This window comes from Eretmochelys imbricata, chromosome 6, assembly GCF_965152235.1.
Source record: "Eretmochelys imbricata isolate rEreImb1 chromosome 6, rEreImb1.hap1, whole genome shotgun sequence".
Classification (NCBI taxonomy): Eukaryota; Metazoa; Chordata; order Testudines; family Cheloniidae; genus Eretmochelys; species Eretmochelys imbricata.
The window spans coordinates 134,724,916-134,748,572 of record NC_135577.1 but is presented as its reverse complement, the minus strand read 5'-3'; positions in this window follow the sequence as shown (position 1 = coordinate 134,748,572).

Sequence of the window (23,657 nt, the reverse complement as noted above, 5' to 3'; positions counted from 1 at the left end):
GTCCATTCATCCAATCCATATTTTTTTAAACTTGCTGGCAGGAATACTGTGGAAGACTGTATCAAAAGCTTTGCTAAAGTCAAGATATATCATGTCTATTGCTTTTCCCACATCCACAGAGCTAGTTATCTCATCATAGAAGGCAATCAGGTAAGTCAGGCACTGTCCTTGGTGAATCCACATTGACTGTTCCTGATCACCTTCCTCTTCTCCAAGTGCTTCAGAATGGCTTCCTTGCGGTCCTCCTCCATGATTTGTCCAGGAACTGAGGTGAGACTGACTGGCTTGTAGTTCCCCAGGTTCTCCTTCTTCCCTTTTTAAAAGATGGGCACTATATTTGCCTTTTTCCAATCATCCGGGACCTCCCCCGATCGCCAAGAGTTTTCAAAGATAATGGCCAATGGCTCTGCAATCACATCAGGCAATTCCCTCAGCACCCTCGGATGCATTAGATCTGGACCAATGGACTTGTGCATGTCCAGCTTTAATAAATAGTCTTTAACCTGTTCTTTCACCACCGAGGGTTGCTCACCTTCTCCCCATACTGTGTTGCCCAGGACCGCAGTGTGGGAGCTGACCTTGTCTGCGAAGACCGAGGCAAAAAAAGCATTATGTACATCAGCTTTTCCCACATCATCTGTCACTAGGTTGCCTCCCCCATTCATTAAGGGTCCCACACTTTCCCTGACCTTTTTCTTGTTGTCAACATACCTGTAGAAACCCTTCTTGTTACCCTTCACATCCCTTGCTAGCTGCAACTCCAGTTGTGTTTTGGCCTTCCTGATTACACCCCTGCATGCTCGAGCAGGTTTTTTACACTCCTCCATAGTCATCTGTCCAAGTTTCCACTTCTTGTAAGCTTCCTTTTTGAGTTTAAACTCACTGAAAATTTCACTGTTAAGCCAAGCTGGTCTCCTGCCATATTTGCTAGTCTTTCTGCACATCAGAATGGTTTGTTCCTGTGCTTTCAATTATGCTTTTTTAAAATACAGCCAGCTCTCCTGGACTCCTTTCCCTCTCATATTAGCCTCACAGGGGATCCTGCCCTCAGTTGCCTAAGGGAGTCAAAGTCTGCTTTTCTAAAGTCTGGGGTCCTTATTTTGCTACTCTCCTTTCTTTTTTGTGAGGATCCTGAATTAAACCATCTCATGGTCACTGCTGCCCAGGTTGCCACCCACTTCTACTTCCCTTATCCATTCTTCCCTGTTTGTAAGCAGCAGGTCAAGAAGAGAATGGCCCCTGGTTAGTTCCTTCAGTAGTTGCACCAGAAAGTTGTCCACAACACTCTCCAAAAACTTCCTGGATTGTCTGTGACTGCTGTATTGCTCTCCCAGCAGATGTCAGTGTGATTGAAGTCCCCCATTAGAACCAGGGCCTGTGTTCTGGAAACTTCAGTTAATTGTACAAAGAAAGCCTCATCTACCTTGTCCTCCTGGCCTGGTGGTCTATAGCACAAGCCCCCCACGACAGCACCCTGGTTGCTCTCATTTCTAAACTTAACCCAAAGACTCTCAACAGGCTTTTCTCCAGTTTCATTCTGGAGCTCTGAGCAATCACACCGCTCTCTAACATACAGTGCAACTCCTCCACCTTTCCTCCCCTGCCTGCCCTTCCTGAACAGTTTATACCCATCCGTGACAGTGCTCCAGTCATGTGAGCTACCCCACCAAGTCTCTGTTATTCCAATAACATCATAGTTCTTTGTCTGTGCCAGGACTTCCAATTCTTCCTGCTTGTTTCCTAGACTTCTTGCGTTCATGTATACGCACCTAAGATAACTAGCCGATTGCCCTGCTTTCTCAGTATGAGTCAGGAGGCATTGGGTGCAATAAACTGGATAGCCCCCACCCTGTTGCTGGACTTCTAAGTGCATTCTCTTTTTACTCCTGAAAGCTCATTCCTTTGTTGATGTTTTGTTTTTATCAGGGGGTGTTTTTGGCTTTAAGTTTAAAGAATGTTAACTGTATTTAGCCCTGCCCCACACTGCTGCTCTAAACTCCCTTGCAAAACTCCCCTGTTAGCTGCTCCTGTTCTCTAGCTCCTCTGGTTGCTTAGGAGGCTTTTTTAAACCCCCTGGTTAAGAGAGGGGCCAAAGTGGACCCAGGCAATGGCCATGACCTGATACCAGAAGCTGCTACAACAGTGATTTTGTGTTGAGTTGTACAGGTGGCGAATCAACCTTTGAAGATAGTTGGGCCAACAATACACCTTGTTGCAGTCTTTCTCATCTCGGAGACCCAACTGTTGCGTGTAAATTTAGCTGTAGAGTCAGGGTGGTGATTGGTTGAGTTACCTCTGCTACCACAGTGTTTTAGGAGTCACGGCATAGAAACATGTCTTATTGTTTTGCTATATGTAGATGGTCTGTCTGATTGTTTTTAGAAGCCATGGGCTGCACTCTTAAATCTAGTAAGAGACCCTTTGACTTCAATTTAACCCTAAACATTTGAACTGGAGTATAATTTTCCAACAGGGACCAGTGAATAACTACCTCTTCACTTCCTTCCTAATCTTTAGCCCTGGTGCTGTGGAGAGGAGATGTAAGACATGTTGATAGCCTCCTGCATAACTAGTTCCTGGCTGGAGTTGGAATAAGTGACATGGATGGTGCATAGTCTAGTTTCAGGTGTGTAGGCACGTTTGGAGGCATGCCACATCCGCTTTGGCTTTGAACGTATCCCCTTTTATATTCTTATCACTTTTGCTAGCTATGCATTGTATGTGTATATTTACTAAGAAAGACAGTTTTATGCATGGGGCTCAAGTGTCTGAATGGTTCTCTGCTGTTTTTCTCAACTGTTCTTCTCTACTTAGTTGTATGGTGAGCTGGACTTTTGCCCTTCCACAGACAGTTTTGAAAGTCAAACAAGTGTTGTGCTGCTGAACATGTTTGGCTTCCTGTCTCCCCCTCATCACAATAATTTCTGATGCAGCAAGATGATCCTTGTTAACAATGTGTTCCTGACACTAAGGGCTGTTTGACTAAGTGAGGCTTATATTTTACATATGATACTGCTTGATTCAAAGGTCTTTTTCACTAATGAATTTTAATGTTATTTATTTCTTTGAGCTGGAAGAATCAGGTTTTAGTCATTTCTAACTCCAGTTGATTTCCTTTGGAAATATAGAGGCAGTGGTGGGGAATATCTGATAACTTTGACAAACATAAGACAACACTAGAGCAATCCTCCCTATGGCTCAATACTTTATCAAACTTCATGTATGTCAAACTCTATGTATAACTCTGACCCTAACAGGCTTAGCTATGTTGCTTCATACAGTACTCTAGTGCAATAATACTCTATTTGGAATCTATGTGAAATTTATTATTGCAACTATGCCTGGACTATCTGTATTCTTAGTATAGAAAAACATTTAAATGGGCTCTGATGTTGATTATCTAACTAGCAACCACTTCTTAAATTGATTTGAGTTAGTATGTAAATCCTACAATTTATCTCATAATTCATGTCTTGAACACAATGAACATATGATGAAAGGATTGCTTAATTATTAAGACGGGTGGTAGCTCACAGGCCTCAGGCAAAATATCTAAAGCAATGTTTGTAATATGCTGCTGGAAAGAGTACATAAATCTCAGTAAAATGCCACTTCCCTTGTTGTATTGTTGTGAGGCTGCCAATGATTAATGCCCATTAGCTGATTTACTTTTGGTGGTTTTATGTGCTCAGTTCAATATGAAGAATGAAGTAAACATTAGACTATCATACTCTTGTTAAGATTCTTGCCACACTTATTAACAAATAAGGGCCATGAACCAAAAATACTCTGATTAATAGTTTCATATCTTTTTTATTTAAGATTTAATTTGCCAGGCAATATACTTTTTCTGATTCATCTGAAAGCTGTTTAGCTGTTTCTTTAACTGCTCAAACAATGCAGATTCTTTTTGTATCTCTGAATATATTTGACAGTCAGGAGACTGCATTTTCCCACTGATTTAATTTTACAATTAAATTCATGGTTTAAAATAGCAATTTTTCACACAATGACTGGCAAAGTGTAGAATGATAGCTGAAACAACACAGTTTGTGTGTGTTAGCGATGGGCAAACATCAAAAGGTTCAGAGTTTTGTAAGGACTATCAACAGTTTGAGAGCTTCCATCTCCCTTTGGGGGGGGTGGGGAGAAAGCCTGGATTTGTGCTGGAAATGGCCCATCTTGATTATCATACACATTGTAAGGAGAGTGATCACTTTAGATAAGCTATTACCAGCAGGAGCGTGGGGTGGGGGGAGAGAAAACCTTTTGTAGTGATAAACACCCATTTTTTCATGGTCTGTGTGTATAAAAACATCTTCTGTGTTTTCCACAGTATGCATCCGATGAAGTGAGCTGTAGCTCACAAAAGCTTATGCTCAAATAAATTGGTTAGTCTCTAAGGTGCCACAAGTACTCCTTTTCTTTTTGCGAATACAGACTAACACGGCTGTTACTCTGAAACCTGTTCAGGTTGAAATTTCCCATGCTGGGTGTCTGCCTCAGGCTGAATTTTTGGGAGGAAAATTTGAGATAAATCTGCAAATTTGGCCAAGCTGTAAACCTTTGAAAAAATTCAGTGACTGTTTGTACATGGTGTGATAGACCCAGGCCAGTTGGGTACAGCAGAGTAGCCTTATTGGGGATCCGGGAAGTGGGCGGGCAAAGCCTACAGCACAGTAGCAGAAGGCAGATATATTGGCCACTGGATTAACAGTTTTCTGTTCCCTGACTGACCAGAGCAGGGGCTGCTCCAGGCTAATGAGAACACCTGACTCCAATTAACCTGAAAAGAGTCAGGTGAGGCCATTAAGCTAATGTGACCACCTGACTCTAATTAAGGCCCCTCTGATAATATAAAAGGGTTCACTCCAGTCAGGCAGAGAGGAGCTAGGGAGCCAGAGGAGAGGAAATGCAGCTCAGGGGCTGGTTAATGAAGACACCCTCAAGACATTGGTAAGGGAGAAGCAGGAGGGTGGAGAAGTGGCCCAGGGAAATGTAGTAACTCTGGCAGTAAAAGGTTGGTTGCTAACAGCTGCTACCATTAGGGTCCCTGGGCTGGAACCCAGAGAAGAGGGTGGGCCTGGGTTCCCCCCAACCCACCACTACAGAAACACCTCCTGGGAGGGGGAAACAGGCCCCTGTCAGGACAGGAGGCTAAACTGTTTTGGCATGAGGTCGTAAGAGCAACAGAGACTGTGGGAATTCTCTCACCAACCTCCATTGCTGGCTTATGATGAAGAGGGCTCAGTAGACTGTATCCCTGGCCCTAGAGAGAGAAGGGCTATGTGGAGGGTTGCAGTGAGCCTCTGAAGCTAGCATAAACTGCCTGGAAGTGCAGGACCCATGGGGACAAGGTTGGAGCTCTGCCACAATGGGCAGGAACAAAGGTAAAACAAAATGGGGGTTAGGAACAAGTGATGGGGGACAGCAACAGGAGTTGGGAAGCATAGGAGTGGGGAGGAGTAGCATGGGCAGAAGCTGGGGATGGGGCCAGAAGTCAGGTGGGGCAGGGTAGGCAAGAGCCAGACAGGATCGCAACGTGGGAGGGGGCAGGACATGGGGTGGGGGGATATGTGCAGTAGGGGACAGGAAGAGGCTGGGGGTAATGGGCAGAAGCTTTGTTCTGCTTCTTGTGTGTATGCATTACGATAAGTATGCATTACGATACAGTCTTTAATTGCATGATCCTGCACTATTTTTTTTCACAGGACCCCATTTCACTCAGTGCACAGGTTGGGACTGTTCTGAGTATGAATTGGTTGTGCAGTGAATGAGAGTATTGTGGGACCTCTGCCTTTTTGATGCAGACATTGCAGATGTGTGCAGTGAATGTGGTGGTGTTACCTGGGGTTCTTTCAACCCAAAGCTCTTGGTAACTTTTACTCTGTGCGAGGTGGTGTCAGGAAATAAATCAGGGGAGACACGGCCATCTGACCAATAGATGGCTGGCACAAACAGGACAAACAGAGTGCTTTCACTTAAAGCTAAACTTAAACACATCCGCAACAGGTTAGTAAAAAAACCCCAACCCTCAATAATTACTGAAGCTGAGTGTGGCTCTCAAGTGGCACAGCGACAGGCTTCCTTTGGCCAAACTTTCGTCTGCCAGTGGGGACTGCAAGATGTATCCAGATGGAGAGTCCAGTCCAACTACCTCAAACTTTTTCCCATTATTTATACATTAGTAATACAGTAATTTCTTTCCCTTAAAGAAAACTTGTTAAGCAAGCAGTTTCAACAGTCAAGCAAGCGGTTTCCTTCTGATGATTGATTAACCAGGTTTGGTTTGGTTTCCCAGAGTTTGCAGCCTTGAGGCTCTAACAGAGATTCCTGAAGGCACATCCTGCTCTTCTAAAATGAATGTATCCGCAACTTCAACACAAATCTTATTAGGAAGGATGCGGGGTCAAGCTGCTCTTTCTGTGGCACCCAAAACCCCCTCCCCTCCTGCCTCGGTTAAGCTGCTGCATGGCCAATTTACCTGGCCTGCTGACTTGGATGCTTTTAGCAATAAGCAATAGTGGTTTCAGGCACTTTACTGGTTTGCTGAAATCTCCCTGTATAGTAGGGAACTGCAGGAAGAGAAAAGAGTTTTGTGGTTAAAGCAGTTGAATGCTGCTCTGGACAACTGTAGTCTATCTCTGCCTCTGCCACAGAGTTCTTGGGTGATTCTGGACAAGCCACTTAAACCAAACTTTTTGCATCATTTTTGTTAATGTAATTTAATATTTCCATTACAGTAGTACCTTGAGGCCTCAACCAGATCAGGGTCCCATTGTAGTAGGTGCTGTACAAACACTGAGAACATAATAATCCTTGCCTCAAGGACTTTACGGTCTGGAAGACCTAAAAAGGCATCATGTTCTGTTGTTCTAAAGCTATTTCAAGCTTTTACTGTATGGCTACTAAAGAATTTTGTTGCCAGGCCTGCTTAGAGGTGGAGCATGTTAAGCTAATGCCCAGCACTCCCTTGAAAGAAGTGTTGTGATTACCTCTCCTCATGAAGAAGCTTCATACAGTTCATATGATAGTTTCATTGTCTTAATTTTTGCTGGCTTGACTTGTCAGCTCAGTTATCACAGTTTGGCTGTTCTTAACCCAGAAATATACAGAGGTACCTGATCCTCTTAATCCTTTGGAAGCCATTGTGTTCTGCTATGCAAGTGATGCACTACACCATTCTGAAAGGCCACATGGCATTGGTCCTGCTTTGAGTGGGGGTTTGGACTAGATGACCTCCTGAGGTCCCTTCCAACCTTGGTGTTCTATGATTCTAAGAGATTCATGGTTTCCCCAGATAAACCCTTCTCCTAACTATGAAGATTGTATGTGGCATGTCATAGTCTGGGAAAAATGGTATAGAGTTAGTGTAATCATAAATCACAATTAACCCTAGGTGAAATGCAATTTGGGCATTTTTCCTCTTCTTTATGCTCACTTGGCTTTACTGTTGCCAGTGTCAAAAGAGCTCAGGTTTAGAATAAAATGTTACCAGGAATATATGATCTCATGCAGAAAAGGAGATGGAGAAAATGCTACTGGGATAGGGAGGAAAAAAGAAAAGTATCATCATTACTTTTTTTCATTTTGTTTTTGCTACTGTCTCTCCTCACCTCAGTTTTCAAAGATGACTGCTGTATTAACATCTTTGTTCAGACTTCCATGAGCACAAGAGACACTTGAAAGCTACATTGCACTTGGAAGGTAGCTTTTCAAGTAACCTCCCCTCCACAAACCCATTTTGACATGACCAGAAATGTACAGTAATCATGACTTCAAAATTCTGGATAGCAAAAATCTCATGAAACAAAAGTGTCAATTTTCTGATGAAGTGTAATGAAAGCACTAACACCGGCAGACACTGTCCTTTGTTGTATATAACCATAACTTTAGCATGAAGCTGTTCTAATATCCTATCATACTGTTTCATTCTCCTATAATGCTGAGTGCTGTGCGATTAAAGTCTCATAACATGAATAACCTACACAGAGTTGGGTGACATTTGAGCAGATAATGGGCTTTTAAATTTCTGTAGGCTCAGGAAATGTTCTTGGGTTCCAGTGACAGGCAATGGGAATACAGAGTCATTGTAGAGCTCTGTGACAGCCAGAGCCTAAAATTATTGTAGGGACATGGGCAGAATTCCTTGGAAATTATCTGGGACTTAGCTGATTAAACCTGAAATAAAATTATCTAGGGTTCTGTACCCACATATAGGCTCATCTTGTACAAAATTAGTTACAATCTGCAGCTCCTTGAATTCTGACAAGCCAGGTGCTATCTGATCAACATGTTCCAAATATTATATGTATTGTCTGTCAGTGACTCCTTGTGATGCAAACACTTGGATATGTGGTATGTGCATGTTTTAGTAATATTATCTTAATACTGTTAATAGTGGTTGCCATTTGAGACCGCATGGGAGAAGGACAAGCAACAATAATTAATATCCTAGTTTCTGTGTGGTTAGGGAAGATTTGGACACCTGTAAAGAGGTTGTCAGACAGTGTTCATGAGTATTTGTTTGGTTTGACCAAGTTCATGCCCTTTATTATTCACTGTCCGCAAACAAGTACAGCGGAGGGCAATGAAAATGATTGGAGGGCTGGGGCACATGACTTATGAGGAGAGGCTGAGGGAACTGGGCTTATTTAGTGTGCAGAAGAGAAGAGTGAGGGGGGATTTGATAGCAGCCTTCAAATTGCCAAGAAGGCCAATGGCATTTTGGGATGTATAAGTAGGGGCATAGCGAGCAGATCGAGGAACGTGATCGTTCCCCTCTATTCAACATTGGTGAGGCCTCATCTGGGGTACTGTGTCCAGTTTTGGGCCCCACACTACAAGAAGGATGTGGATAAATTGGAGAGAGTCCAGTGAAGGGCAACAAAAATGATTAGGGGTCTAGAACACATGACTTATGAGGAGAGGCTGAGGGAGCTGGGATTGTTTAGTCTGCAGAAGAGAAGAATGAGGGGGGATTTGATAGCTGCTTTCAACTACCTGAAAGGGGGTTCCAAAGAGGATGGCTCTAGACTGTTCTCAATGGTAGCAGATGACAGAACGAGGAGTAATGGTCTCAAGTTGCAGTGGGGGAGGTTTAGATTGAATATTAGGAAAAACTTTTTCACTATGAGGGTGGCGAAACACTGGAATGCGTTACCTAGGGAGGTGGTAGAATCTCCTTCCTTAAAGGTTTTTAAGGTCAGGCTTGACAAAGCCCTGGCTGGGATGATTTAACTGGGAATTGGTCCTGCTTCGAGCAGGGGGTTGGACTAGATGACCTTCTGGGGTCCCTTCCAACCCTGATATTCTATGATTCTAACTACCTGAAGGGGGGTTCCAAAGAGGATGGAACTAGACTGTTCTCAATGGTGGCAGATGACAGAACAAGGAGCAATGGTCTCAAGTTGCAGTGCGGGAGGTCTAGGTTGGATATTAGGAAAAACTATTTCACCAGGAGGGTGGTGAAGCACTGGAATGGGTTACCTAGGGAGGTGGTGGAATCTCCATCCTTGGAGATTTTTAAGGCCCAGCTTGACAAAGCCTTGGCTGGGATGATTTAATTGCGGTTGGTCCTGCTTTGAGCAGGAAGTTGGACTAGATGACCTCCCGAGGTCTCTTCCAACCCTAATCCTCTATGATTTTAAGTTGGTCCATGGAAGCACTCTGGGAACATGTGGATGCCCCACCAATGAATGAAGGATTGGTGGTTGGCGGATATTCAGTGGGGGTGTGCATGTGCCTGAGACTGGAAGATTTTTCAGTAGCAGCGTCTATTGGTCTGTGCCTGGGCCCTACCCCTCCTCATGCTGTGAACCAAGGGCATGAGGGGCTGACTGCCTCTCCAGTTCCTTTCTATTGCTTGTGATCTGAGGTGGAACCTCCCGTGTCTGTAGCTTTGCTCATGTCTCTACTAGTCGGATGTCCGCAGAGCTCTAACCTTCTACTTGCAAAGGACAAGGCGCTTTAGGAAGTCTCTGAGGCTATTTGTTTCCAGCACCTGAGAGAATGAAGGGAGAAGCAATCTCATGGCAAAGACACTAAATTGATCTGAGGCTGCATCTTACTTTGTAATGAACTTAAGGAAGCCCCTTCCCACAGTGTGTCAGGGTGCTCAACCAGAGCCCAAGCTGCCTTGGTGATTTCCCTGCAAGGAATTCCCCTCATGGAGATCTGCAGAGCAGTGATTTGGGGATGTGTACGTGCTTTTACTGGACATTGTCTCCTCGTTCAATCTTTATCCTTAGACGCCTCCTTCAGTTCAGCGGTCCTGCAATCTGTGGTGCAACATACTTCCTTGCACCCTCCTCAGAAAGTACTGATTGGGAGTCACCCATGGCAAATGCCCAAAGGGACCAGCAGTTGAAGAATAAAGAAAGGTTAGTTACCTTATAATAACTGGAGATCTTTGAGATGTATGGTCCCTATGGGTATCCCATGACCTGCTCTGGTTCCCCTCTGCTCAGATCCTCACTTGATTCACAGAGTAGGCACTGGAGAGGTTTCTGGTCCACACCACCCCTTGTGCCCTCATTTGAGAGGAGGAGAAGGGCACAGGTGCAGACCAACAGACACTGCTACTGAGGGAGGGAACACACTCTCAGTGAATAGAGTTAGGGGGCACATCTCAAAGCACTCGAGTTTTCTGACCTTACAGTAACTGCTGTTATGGAATGAGAGAGAGGCAAGTACTGGAATGGGGAATCCTCAGTTCAGAACAGTTTGCCATAATATGTTTTGTTTCTTTGCACTTGCTAAGGCCCAGTAACCCCTTGTCTTCCCCCATAGGGCTCCACAATGGCATTGCCATTCCTGAGGATGGTCAGGCCAGCCTGGGAAAGGGCTTGGAGTGGATGCATAGCAGCTGTGCAGCTGGGACCTGGGCAGGCCATGTGCAAATAAGTTTTGCATCCCTGACACTTCTCTATGCTGTGCATGGCTGCAAGACTCAATTCTGCCTATGCATTCATCCCCACAGAGAAACTTTCTGCAGGGATAGAGATCCAAGGACTCAGGGACCCTGAAAACATAATCTGGTTTGGGGTTTACTGATCTCTATCTGTGGCTGCCTGTGATGGGGAAAGTCAGCTGGACTGAGCCCCCAGTGGTCACAAGGGATTGTTGTTGATAACTGGGCACTACTACCCCTGAAGTGGTTCTTTACTAGCTCCCGGTGGAGCAGATTACTGTCATACCAGTAAAAAGAAAAGGATGATTTGTGGCACCTTAGAGACTAACAATTGGTTGGTCTCTAAGGTGCCACAAGTCCTCCTTTTCTTTTTGAGGATACAGACTAACACGGCTGCTACTCTGAAACCTGTCATACCAGTGAAAAAGGTTCACAGTAATTATCTTCAATGCACAGCTGTTTATTGAGAAGGAATTACACAAAGGGTTACATTAAGCACATAACTCCTGTGTTAGACACTAAGAGCTGTACATTCCTCTTAATGAGTCTCGTTCACAAACTTACACAAACAGACCCTGTGCTAGCCTCACACAGTTCCTGCCTGGCAAACAGAGAAGGTAGTTACCAATTTTATGGATGGCTTCTTCTCTCCAGGTCTGTTCTTCTCAGCCTTCTGGTCTGTCTCGGATTCCCTCAAGGCCAGGCCTTGGCTGCCTTGAGACCTCTCTGGTTCACAGTCCTACTGGAGGCCACGGAGCAGAGGTTTGACTGCTCTGTCAGGCAGTGTTGCTTCTTCAAGTGTCAATTAAGGAATCCCAACCGCAGTAATTTACTTTGCTTGATTCTTGCACCCTTGAAGGAGTCACATGCTTTACAAGCGTGCCCAGGGGGCGTGTGGTTATTAATTTTATCTGATAAGTATTTTAGAAGGGGGTGGTGGTACCAAAAGAAGATCACCCCACATTTACTCACTCATCAATCATTCACTCTGGCTCTCTGTGTGGTGTCCTTGCTGTAGGGTCACTATAACCAGGTCGGCCTGTGCTCCATGCTGGCACTTTAGACATGTGGTATAAACTTTTGCATGGGCCCATATTTGCTGACCAATAGGTTCAATATTGGTCACACACGCAGGCTTTGCTCGCCCTTTATCAAATCCGTTTCTGCTTAAAAGGGAACCCTGCTCCCAGGATCCTCTGCAGCCATTCATCCATGTTTAAGTCATGCCAAGTTATGCTCATAGCATTCATTCATCATAGAATATCAGGGTTGGAAGGGACCTCAGGAGGTCATCTAGTCCAACCCCCTGCTCAAAGCAGGACCAATCACCAACTAAAACATTCCAGCCAGGGCTTTGTCAAGCCTGACCTAAAAAACTCCTAAGGAAGGAGATTCCACCACCTCCTTAGGTAACCCATTCCTACCCTCCTAGTGAAAAAGTTTTTCCTAATATCCAACCTAAACCTCCTGCACTGCAACTTGAGACCATTACTCCTTGCTCTGTCATCTGATACTACTGAGAACAGTCTAGATCCATCCTCTTTGGAACCCCCTTTCAGGTAGTCGAAAGCAGCTATCAAATCCCCCCCCATTCTTCTCTTCCGCAGATTAAACAAACCCAGTTCCCTCAGCCTCTCCTCATAAGTCATGTGTTCCAGCCCCCTAATCATGTTTGTTGCCCTCCACTGGACTCTTTCCAATTTTTCCACATCCTTCTTGTAGTGTGGGGCCCAAAACTGGACACTGTACTCCAGATGAGGCCTCACCAATGCTGAATAGAGGGGAATGGTCACGTCCCTTGATCTGCTGGCATTGTTCCTACTTCTACAGCCCAAAATGCTGTTAGCCCTCTTGGCAACAAGGGCACACTGCTGACTCATATCCAGTTTCTTGTCCACTGTAACCCGTAGGTCCTTTTCTGCAGAACTGCTGCCTAGCTCCTTGGTCCCTAGTCTGTAGCAGTGCATGGGATTCTTCCGTCCTAAGTGCAGGACTCTGCCATTCTGCATGGTCATACCAATTTGGCACCATCCCAACAATCGTTGTGAGAGGCTCTGCTGACCCCTTGCTCTCTAGGGACCATCCATCTGTTGGAGGGGTGCTCCATGCCTGTATCACCCTCTGGCTGGCTGACAGCTTTGCTTTGCAGTCCTCAGTGGGCTCCAATGCTGGCTAGGGAAGGGAGAGCTCTTCCCCTTCCTGTACTCAGCCCGAGAATGCTCCCATGTTTAGGAGGAAGTTGTGGGCACTGACAATACTGTGCTATGTATTGCCACAAGGGGGACACAGACTGGGGAATCTGCTCCGGGCACCCTTCCTGCACTGATATGCTCAAACAAGGCTGCTATCTCCAGGTCACACTCCCATTGGCATCAGTGGCAAATGGCCTAGATCTGTGCTATGGGGTAAGCTGTAATATGGCTTTGTACATCTCGGGCCAGGACCCTGCTGGGCAAGGTGCTGTATAGACAAGAAATGAATTTCAGCCAGTCATCTGAATGAGCTCTTTCTTGCCATCTACTGAGGAACTGGAGGAAAAGACCTTGTCTTTGCCTTGTGTTTTTCCCCACAGCTCCCAGTGGGAGGCTATTCCAGAACCTCCACCCACTGCTAGTTACAGGGGCTTGGATTCTCCCATGCTGTCAGTAGAGGGCAAGGGGAATAAGGCTGAAGGAAATATGGAATAAGGCACAGACATGAATAACGATTATTAGTTTCAGTTACATTAGTTTCACTGTTTTCTCTCAGCAGGTGTACAAGTTAGTGGGCACTCAAATTACAGTGGTGCATAATAACCAATGAGGCCCTAAATCTGCATTGTTGAGCCCTTCTCCAAAAGGCTGGACACTTCCCGCCTCAGGTTCTACCATATCCACTTCTCACTGTGGAGCAAAGGCAAGAGACTGCCTGACTTTCCTGGGGGCTGAAGTCATTCCAGACCAAAGCCTGGCGATTGGTGACCTGAGTTCCATTGGCAGGGAGGGATGGCACTCTCAAAATAGCCTGGTGACCTACAGCCCATTCCCACCTCTGTGTGGTCCAATCAGCTGGCCCAGGAATGGGTCTGCAAAAGAAGCTACTGAGGCTGCCTGGACTTGGAGCAGAGAACAGAGCAGGTGTAAGCAGGAGTGAAGGTGATACACCCTGAGAAGATCACATCAGGGAACCAGAGACCAACACATATCAAAGGAACCAGAGGCAGCCTCTGAATAGGAACAGGGACCCCTCACTGAGGTCACAGCATGCTGCAGAGGGTGCTGCAAAGGGGATTAGCAGGTACCTTTTTGTCCTGGCTGGGGGCTAAGCTGTTTGGACCCTTGACCGGTCAGAGAACATTCTTTTGTGTGTAGCTAGGTGCTGAGCAGAGATCATGTTCCTCTGTTGATGAGGAAGGTATGTGTAACTCCCTTGATCTCCCCCTGGGATCACGCTTGGTATTTACTGTGGGCTTGCTGCAGTGTGTAGTACAGCATGGTGTCCATTTCTTGGGGTTAACCTCTGCCTTCACAAAAGGGGTCAGGTGCTTAGTTAGAGATATGTGGCCTGGAATTTGGGAACCATTCCAACAGTCGGGGTGGGGGCGGGCACCTGACAAGGAGCATCCTAAGTGGAATCGGGGAGTTTGGGAAGAAACCATTGGGACCATGTTGAGTAAGGATACCCCATTGGCAGGCCTCTCGGCTCTGATGACTATAGTTATACCCAAGGTGCTAGGGAGGGCATGGATGTCCCAGTTTACAGGGAAAGGCCGGACCAGTTTTGTGACTTGTCTAGGGGGGGCAGAATCCACTGCTCCCAGAGAACCAGAAAGTTGGAGTCCTGCTGGGTCAGCTGTGGGAAGCTGCCCTCTGCAAAGTGAGGACCTGTCTAGCCCTCCAAATGACACAGCTGACAAGAATTTTAAGTGGCAGGGGACTCCTTGGGCCTTTGACCCACCATGAAAAGAGGAAGAAGTCTGTCACAGGGCAGTTGGTCCCGGTAAATGAAGTAGGTCCAGCTGCATTGGACCAGAACAAGTACTCCCAGTTTGGCCAATCAGGCAGGTGGGGCAGTACCTGGGAGCTATAAAAGATCAGGAAGGGAGATCTAGGGAGGGAGGGCTGGAGTCTGGAGAAGGTCTCTGGGAAAAGCTGCAGAAAGCATAAAACTCCCTGACAGCTCTTCCCAGGGAGGCCTGCAGAAAGAGCAGCATGCAGGGTTTGCTGGCTGGCATGCACAAGTCAGACAGTCATGGCCAAATGGCTCGAGGGGGCTGAAGGCCAGGGAACAGCAGAGGAGCTTACCTGCTGATCTCTCCTGGGTGGGAGAACTGGACCAAGAAGAAATGAGAGGGTCTGAGGGAGTGAGGAATGATCATTTGGCAAGGATGCTCCTAGTAGAGAGGCTGTGGGGGTCCTGCTGGGGAAAATGGGATTGCACTGCAGCTGGAAGGGTGGGTTGGCTGTCCTGGTACAAGGACAGGAGAGGACTGTTCTGGAGATCTAGGGGGTGGTGAGCAATGCCAGGTCTGTAGTTGCAGGCACTGTTGGGACTATGATGGAGGAATTCTGGAATGTGGTTGTGGGCAAATGTGTGGTGATTTATGTTGTCAGGGTTCCCTCCCCACTCTGACCTCTGGGGTACAGATGTGGGGACCCGCATGAAAGACCTCCTAAGCTTATTTCTACCAGCTTAAGTTAAAACTTCCCCAAGGTGCAAATCCTTTCCTTGTCCTTCGATGGTATTGCTGCCACCACCAAGTGATTTAAACAAAATCCAGGAAAAAGGGCCACTTGGAGTCCCTGGTTCCCCAAAATATTCCCGCAAGCCCCTTCACCCCCTTTCCTGGGGAGGCTTGAGAAAAATATACTAACCAATTGGTTACAAAGTGAGCACACACCAACTCCCTGGGTTTTAGGACACTGAAAATCAATCAGGTTCTTAAAAAGAATTTTATTTTTAAAAAGTAAAAGAAGCACACCTGCAAAATCAGGATGGAAGGTAACTTTACAGGGTAAATAAAAATTTTAAACACAGATTCCCCTCTAAGCTCAGCTTCAAAGTTACAAAAAACAGGAATAAAACTCCCTCTTAGCAAAGGGAAAATTCACAAGCTAAAACAAAAGATAATCTAATGCATTCCCTTGCCTCTACTTACAATTTCTGTAATTTTAGACGTATCATTTCAGGTATCTTTTTAGGAGATGAGTCTGAGTTAGTATGAGATGGTTTACCTGCTTGGTCTCTTTCTCTGTCCAGAGCGGGAACAAAGAGCACAAACAAAACCTCTCTCCCACCCCAGATCTGAAAGTATCTTCTTTCCTTATTGGTCCTTTTGGTCAGGTGCCAACCAGGTTATTTGAGCTTCTTAACCTCTTACAGGTAAAGTGATTCTGTACCTCTGGCCAGGAGAGATTTTATGTTACTGCATACATAAAGGTTGTTACCCTTCCTTTTATATTTGACATATGTGCACAGGATTTTTGTAATAAATGAACCCCACAAGGGGCTATATTTATACTGAACGTGCTTTGGACTATTTATGGGGACTCAGAAGGGGGGAAACTCGGGCATACAGTCAACCCTCCCCACCACCAAGATGCTGATGGAGTTTGCCACCAGCCTCCAATCCATCAAATGGATGATTTCTCCCCTGGCCCAGATCCTGGACAGCAGCTGGCTGGGTGATTGACAGTGGGGCCTGTAATGTTGTTGATCAGCACACGTCTCTCATGCCCTATGGACCCAAGCATGGACTTTGGAGACCAAGAAGAAGGCTATGCAGGTGATTGGGTCACAAAAGCCTGTTGGCAAGAAGGGACCATTGTGATCATCTAGTCTGACCTCCTTAATATCACAAGCCATAGAACTTCCAGAAAATAATTCCTACAGCAGAGCTGTTAGAGAAAAATCCAGTCTTGATTTCAAAATTGTCAGTGATAGAGAATCCACAATCCTTGGTGAATTGTTCCAATGGTTAACTACTTTCACTGTTAAAAAAGTGTGGCTAATTTCCAGCCTGAATTTTTCAAGCTTCAACTTCCAGCCATTAGGTAGTGTTATACCCTTCTCTGCTAGATTGAAGAGTCTATAAGTGCCTATGAGGGGGAATAATAGATGGTAATCAAGTCACCCCTTAACCTTCTCTTTGTTAAGCTAAGTGGATTGAGCTCTTTGAGTCTCTCGCTATAAGGCATGCTTACCAATCCTTTAATCATTCTCATGGCTCCTCTCTGAACAGTCTCCAATTTATCAATATCCTTCTTGAATTATGGTGGCCAGGTCCCTTTACTGAGTGAATCAGTTAATTTAGAACATGTGTATAGTTTCATTTTTTCCATCCAATATGCATTACTTTGTATTCATCAACACTGAACTTATCTGCTATTGTATTGTCCATCTATTTATCTAGTTTCCTCTGCTGAGTCTGTCTTTTCTGATCCAGACTAACCGAAATAACTGTCATCTGCAGACTTCCTTCCAGATCATTAATAAATGTATAAAACAACACAGGATCTAGTATGGAAACTTGAGGCCACCACTGTTCACTTTTTGCCAGGATGACCATTTACTCCTTTGTTTCCTGTCGCTAACCAGTTTTTGATTCTTGGCAATACTTTCTCTAATGACCACCTAGTTTTGTTAGGAAACTCTCATGAGGGAGGTACCATGTCAAAGACCTTTTGAAAGTCTAAAAAAATTGTGTGAACCAGTTCTGCTTTCCTGCCACATTCAAACAATTCTAGTATAGTGTAAAAGGAGCTCATGGAGCAAAATGTCTGACTCTCTCCAGTAAGTGCCCTGTACTGAGAAACTGACCCTGAAAATCCTGGCTCACTGGAGTAGTTCATATCCCACCAGAAGCTCTTCTGGGCCAAATACTAATGTCTTTGCATATATTTTACTCAATTGGAGTCAATGGGAGCTTTGTCTGAGTAAGAACTGAGTAAAGATGGGTGGAGAGTGAACGCTCCTGTCATAAATATAAAGGGAAGGCTAAACACCTTTATATCCCTCCTGGGCAGAGGAAAAACCCTTTAACCTGTAAAGGGTTAAGAAGCTAAAGATAACCTCGCTGGCACCGGACCAAAATGACCAATGAGGAGGCAAGATACTTTCAAAGCTGGGGGGGTGGGGAACAGAGGGTTCTCTCTGTCTGTGTTGGCTTTTGCCAGGACTAGAGCAAGAATGTAGGTCAGAACTCCTGTAAAGGGCTAATAAGCAATCTAGTTAGATATGCATTAGATTCTGTTTTGCTTAAATGGCTGATAAAATAACTTGTGCTGAATGGAATGTATATTCCTGTTTTTGTGTCTTTTTGTAACTTAAGGTTTAGCCTAGAGGGATTCTCTAGGTTTTGAATCTGAATACCCTGTAAGGTATTTACCATCCTGATTTTACAGAGGTGATTCTTTTTACTTTTTCTTTAATTAAAATTCTTCTTTTAAGAACCTGATTGCTTTTTCATTGCCCTTAAGATCCAAGGGTTTGGGTCCGTGTTCACTTATGCAAATTGGTGAGGCTTTTTATCAAACCTTCCCCAGGAAAGGGTGTGTAGGGGGGATTTTAGGGGGAAGACATTTCCAAGTGGGCTCTTTCCTGGTTATATTTGTTAGACACTTGGTGGTGGCAGCAATAAAGTCCAGGGACAAAAGGTAAAATAGTTTGTACCTTGGAAGTTTTTACCTAAGCTGGTAAAAATAATCTTAGGGGGCTTTTCATGCAGGTCCCCTCATCTGTATCCTAGAGTTCAGAGTGGGGAAGGAATCTTGACAGCTCCTCATGGGAAATCTCCCCTAATGTGGGAGCTGGGAGGGTGACTGCACTGTATAGCAAGCACTCCACAAACATGGAGTCTATACAAAAGGAATGCATGTGTTTGTGGGAGACACTATCCCTGCCAGGTTTAACTGGAAAAGAGAATAGTCTGGCTGACTTGTCTTCTCTGCAGAGCCTCCTCCTCTCTGAGAATCCCCAAAGGCAGTTGCAGTGGCCAGGGTATCCTTGGTAGTGAGCTTTTGGAACTGCAGAGGCTCTGGTTGGCCCCTGTGAGGGCACTCCTGGATATTTCCTTCCCTTGAGCTTCTTGCCATGGGTTTTGCTACAGGAGGGTGTAGTTGCAGGCTCAGCTTTTAGGGGGTTTCCGTTGACAATGGTGGGGCTGCATGTATGAATTAAGGAGTGGCCCAGTCAGATGCAGGTGTAGCTTCAGTAGCTGCTATCAGCTGAACATCAACTCAAACAAGAAATCTCTTTGCCTAGAGGCAGAAACAAAGCACTGATTGCCTCATTAACAGATTCTATCCAAAACCATTAAAAGCCAAAGTCCTAAACTGCCCAAAGCTTGACTGATCCTCCCATAAACACTTCTCATATGTATTGTACTTACCGCTGGCTGGGTGCTTTTATTAATGTTGCTATAACTCAAAGTGATGCTGTAATATAAATCTCTGGGATGGATATTATGAAGGCTACATAGGTATAAAATCAAGACATGTTCTGAAAGAGCGCTTTTATTCTTTGGATGTGCCTGATTACAGCTCAGCATGTTTTATTCTTTTGTCACCTTCACTCAACCCCCCCATGTTGGATGATACCTCTCCATGCTAATAGTGGTGCAGTATGTTTGTCATTTGATTTGATAGTCTTTTAACCAGCTGTGCACCTACCTTATAGTAGTTCCATCTAGACCACGTTTCCCTAGGTTGCTTATGAGACTGTCATGTGGGATTTGGCTAATACCTTACTAAAATCAAGATGTATCAGGTCTACTGCTTCGCCTCATCCACTAGCCCTGTCAAAGAAGGAAATTAAGTTGGTTTGGCATGATTTGTTCTTGACAAATCCATGTTGGCTATTCTTTATAACACTGTTATCCTCTGGGTTACAAACTGATTGTTTAATAATTGGTTCCTGTATCATTCCAGGTATTGAAGTTAGGTTGAGTGGTCTATAATCCCCTAGGTGCTCTTTGTTCCTCTTTTTTAAAGCTAGGTACTGTCTGTCCTTCTCCAGTCTTCTGGGACCTCACCCATCCTCCAGAAGTTCTCTGAGATAATTGCTAACTGCTCTGGGATTGCTTCAGCTAGTTTCTCAAGTACTCTAAGATGAATTTCATCAGACCCTGCTTACTTGAATAAATCCAATTTACTTAAACATTCTTAAACCTGTTCTTTACCTATTTTGGTTTGCATTCCTTCCCCTTTGTTGTTAATAGTGACCAGATACTCAAACATAATTAATATTAACCTTTTTTAATGAAGGCTGAAGCAAAATAGGCATTAAACACCTCAGATGTCTTGATGTCATCAGTTTATAAGTCTCTTTCTATGCTAAGGAGAGGACCTATGCTTTCCTTCATCTATCTCTTGCTCTTAATCTCTCTAAGGAACATTTTCTTATTGCTTTTTATGTTCCTTGTTAGATGTAACTCATTTGTGCCTTAGCCTTTCTGATTTTCTACTTACATGGTTGTGCAATTCTTTTGTACCCCTCCTTAGCAATTCATCATCCAGGTTTCCACTTTTTGTAGGATTTCTTTTAGATTTTCAAGTCATTAAAGAGCTCCAGATGGAGCCATATTGGCTTCTTACTATTTGTTCTATCTTTCATTCATATAGTTTGCAGTTATGTATTTAATATTGTCTCCTTGAGATGCTGCCAGCTCTCCTGAACTCCCTTTTCCCTTGGATTTTCTTCCCCTGGGACCTTACCTATTGGTTCTCTGAGTTTGTTAAAGTCGTCTTTTAAAAATCCATTGTCCTTATCTGCTGCTATCACTCCTTCCTTTCTTTACAATCATAACCTAAGAGTGGCCATACTAGGTCAGACCAAAGGTCCATCCAGCCCAGTATCCTGTCTACTGACAGTGGCCAATGCCAGGTGCCCCAGAGGGAATGAACAGAACAAGTAATCATCAAGTGATCTCTCTCCTGCCATCCATCTCCACTCTCTGACAAACAGGCTAGGGACAGCATTCCTTACCCATCCTGGCTAATACCATTAATGGACTGAACCTCCATGAATGTATCCAGTTCTCTTTTAAACTCTGTTATAGTCCTAGCCTTCACAACCTCCTCAGGCAAGGAGTTCCACAGGTTGACTGCACTGTGTGAAGAAGGTTTCAGAGTAACAGCCATGTTAGTCTGTATTCGCAAAAAGAAAAGGAGTACTTGTGGCACCTTAGAGACTAACCAATTTATTTGAGCGTGAGCTACAGCTCACTTCATTGGAGAAGAACTTCCTTTCATTTGTTTTAAACCTGCTGCCCATTAATTTCATTTGGTGGTCTCTGGTTCTTATATTATGGGAACAAGTAAATAACTCTTTTCCTTATTCACTTTCTCCACACCACTCAGGATATACCACTTTATATACACCACTTTATACCTCTATCATATCCCACCTTAGTCTTCTCTTTTCCAATCTGAAAAATCCTAGCCTCTTTAATCTCTCCTCATATGGGACCGGTTCCAAACCCCCAATCATTTTAGTTGCCCTTTTCTGAACCTTTTCTAATGCCAGTATATCTTTTTTGAGATGAGGGGACCACATCTGTACACAGTTTTCAAGATGCAGGTGTACCATGGATTTATATAAGGGCAATAAGATATTCTCCATCTTATTCTCTATCCCTTTTTTAATGATTCCTAACGTCCTGTTTGCTTTTTTGACTGCTGCTGCACACTGCGTGGATATCTTCAGAGAACTATCTACAATGACTCCAAGATCTTTTTCCTGATTAGTTGTAGCTAAATTAGCCCCCATCATACTGTATGTATTATATGTTGAGGTTATATTTTCCAGTGTGCATTACTTTACATTTATCCACATTAAATTTCATTTGCCATTTTGTTGCCCCATCACTTAGTTTTGTGAGATCTTTTTGAAGTTCCTCACAGTCTGCTTTGGTCTAACTACCTTGAGCAGTTTAGTATCATCTGCAAACTTTGTCACCTCACTGTTTACCCCTTTCTCCAGATCATTTCTGAATAAGTTGAATAGGATTGGTCCTAGGACTGACCCTTGGGAAACACCACTAGTTACCCCTCTCCATTCTGAACATTTAACATTTATTCCTACCCTTTGTTCCCTGTCTTTTAACCAGTTCTCAATCCATGAAAGAATCTTCCCTCTTATCCCATGACAACTTAATTTACATAAGAGCCTTTGGTGCGGGACCTTGTCAAAGGCTTTCTGGAAATCTAAGTACACTATGTCTACTGGATCCCCCTTGTCCACATGTTGACCCCTCCCCCCCCAAAGAACTCAAATAGATTAGTAAGACATGATTTCCCTTTACAGAAACCATGTTGACTTTTGCGCAACAATGTATGTTCTTCTATATGTCTGACAATTGTATTCTTTACTATTGTTTCAACTAATTTGCCTGGTACTGATTTTCAATTTACCAGTCTGTCACTGCCAGGATCACCTCTAGAACCCTTCTTAAATATTGGCGTTACATTAGCTATCTTCCAGTCATTGGGTACAGTAGCTGTTTAAAGGACAGGTTACAAACCATAGTTAATAATGCTGCAATTTCACATCTGAGTTCTTTCAGAACTCTTGGGTGAATGCCATCTGGTCCCAGTGACTTGTTACTGTTAAATTTCTCAATTAATTCCAAAACCTCCTAGTTGCACTTCAATCTATGACAGTTCCTCAGATTTGTCACCTACAAAAGATGGCTCAGGTTTGGGAATCTCCCGAACATCCTCAGCCGTGAAGACTGAAGCAAAGAATTCATGTAGTTTCTCTGTGATGACTTTGTCTTTAAGTGCTCCTTTTGTATCTCAATCGTCCAGGGGCCCCACTGGTTGTTTAGCAGGCTTCCTGCTTCTGATGTACTTTAAAAAAGCATTTTGTTATTACCTTCTGAGTTTTTGGATAGCTGTTCTTCAAACTCCTTTTTGGCTTTTCTTATTACATTTTTACATTTAATTTGGCAGTGTTTATACTCCTTTCTATTTACCTCACTAGGATTTAACTTCCACTTTTGAAAAGATGCCTTTTTATCTCACTGCTTCTTTTACATGGTTGTAAATCCACAGTGGCTCCTTTTTAGTTTTTTAACTGTGGACTGTGTTTTTTAATTTGGGGTATACATTTTAAGTTGAGCCTCTATCATGGTGTCTTTGAAAAGTGTCCACGAAGCTTGCAGGGATTTCATTCTAGTCACTGTACCTTTAATTTCTGTTTATCTTCCTCATTTTTGCATAGTTCCCCTTTCTGAAATTAAATGCTATAGTGTTGGGCTGTTGAGGTGTTAATGATCTCATGATCACTTTCGCCCAGATTGCCTTCTATCTTCAGATTTCCAATAAATTTCTCTGTTAGTCAGGATGAAAGTCTAAAATGGCTGTCCCCCAGGCTACTTCCTCCACTTTCTGAAACAAATAGTTGTCCTCAATACATTCCAAGAACATACAAGAAATTTTGTGTTTTGCCATGTTACTTTTCTAACTGGTGTCTGGGTAGTTTAAAGTCCCTCATTACTACCAGATCTCATGTTTTGGATATTTCTGTTTGTTCTAGAAATGCCTAATCCATCTTTTTCTGATTTGGTGGTCTGTGGTAGACCCCTATCATAGGACTGGAAGGGACCTCAGGAGATCAGCTAGTCCAGTCTCCTGCATTCATAGCAGGACTAAGTATTATCTAGACAAACACCTGTCAGGGATGGTATAACCTGCTCTTAAAAATCTCTAATGATAGAGATTCCACAATCTCCCTAGGCAATTTATTCCATTGCTTAAGTATCTGG